This window comes from Manacus vitellinus, unplaced genomic scaffold (assembly GCF_001715985.3).
Source record: "Manacus vitellinus isolate BGI_N305 unplaced genomic scaffold, ASM171598v3 scaffold_12_pilon, whole genome shotgun sequence".
Taxonomy (NCBI): domain Eukaryota; kingdom Metazoa; phylum Chordata; class Aves; order Passeriformes; family Pipridae; genus Manacus; species Manacus vitellinus.
This window is the reverse complement of record NW_021938949.1, coordinates 6,192,367-6,193,955: the sequence shown is the minus strand read 5'-3', so window position 1 is coordinate 6,193,955 and position 1,589 is coordinate 6,192,367.

Here is a 1,589-nt window from a genome sequence, read left to right as displayed (position 1 = left end):
GACGTGGGGACCCCCCGGCTGGGGCCAGAGGGGTGCAGGCAGCCCCTTGCCTCGTGTGAGCTTTGCTGTCGCTGCGTTTTGGATGTTCGGGGTTCCCTCTCCCCCCCCTGACCCCCCGATTTGGCAGCAAGTTTGAGGTTTTTCCCCTTGCTGGAGGTCTGACAGTTGTGAGGGGGGGGTGAAAAGGGTCCTTCCGTGGGGGTCCCGTTGTGGTTGGTGCCGGCAGAACCAGGGCTGCCACAGTCTGTCCTCTCCTCCACGGAAATCAGCTTTGCCCAGCGTGAGGAAGAGGAGCGTCAGAGCTGCCCTCCCTCTGCCCTGGGACAGTGATGTCCCCTCAGGGCCAGGCTGGCTCCTGGGGCACCTCCCGCCAACGCTGGGGACCGAGGACGGGTGTCCCCAGCCTGGCTGGCAGGAGCACGGGGGGGTGACACCCTGAGCTGCCTCAGGGAGCAGAGGGTCTCCCGGGGGTCAGTGCCGGGGGCCCACCATGGTGGCTGGGGGAGAGTTTCCCGGGGTCCTGCAGCTCCCGGCGGGATCCTCCCCGTGTCCCTGCACTGGTGAGTGCAAACCCCGCCAGGCTCACAAAAACCCCAAATACAGCTCCTCTGGTGCGTGGCTTCCTCCAGGGACTGGGAGGAGCCCCCAGCGCTCGGCTCTGCCAAGGTTTGGTTATCTCCTCCAAGGATGTTTCCGAACTGCTTGGACTGGCCGGGGAGATAACAGAGCTGCTCCGACTCCCAATCCCGCCCTGTCTGGCCTTTGGAAAATTCCCATTTTCCTCCCTCGCGAGCCCCTGTGTCGAGCAGGGGGATAGCCACAGCCCCTCCAATGCTCCTTCCTGGTGGGGAAGGGGCTGCCAAGCTTCTGTGGGTCACCCCAGGGCGGGAGCAGGGCTTAGGGAACTGGTTGTAAATGGGCTGTGGGGGAAATGAAACACCAACCGCTGCAGGGAGGGACTGGAGTGTGAAGGGCTGAGCAGCCCTCACTCCTTCCTGAGGCGGCCTCTGCTCCTGGCACAGCAGCTGACCTCATCCCCTCGGGGTGGCATTAAACCAGGGAGCAACAGGACCCCCAGGGAGAAGGGTTTATGCCTCTGAGCATCCAAACCACCTGGAAAAACCCAAAGCATCGTTGTTTTCTTAGCGAACATCGAGGCCGGAAAGCACCATGGCATGCCCTGCCTCCCATCCCTCCTCCTGGGAGCCCTTTCAGCCAGTGCCTGTTTCCACTGGGTCCTGGTTTCAGCCAAGTCCCTATTTCACACATTTTCCCTCTCCTGAGGGAACAGCAGTGTCCCTGTTGTGCTGATTTTATCCGTCCCTCGTGGTGCTGCTCCAGCAGGTACCCGGTGGCAGCAGCTTCGTGCCCTCCTTGGGTCACCCCGTGCTGCATCCCAGGAGGATCAGCTGGGACAGAGCAGCTGTCTGCTCATCCATGCCCACGTCCTTGGCCAGTGGGGACAGATATTTTGGCAGGGTGTGGGGTGTGTGGCAGCAGGGCTTGTGCTGTGCATTGGCATTGGGATTTCTCCACATGCAGCAGGCAGGTGATGGAGCTCTTTGCATTTTTTTCTCCCCAGCCCAGGG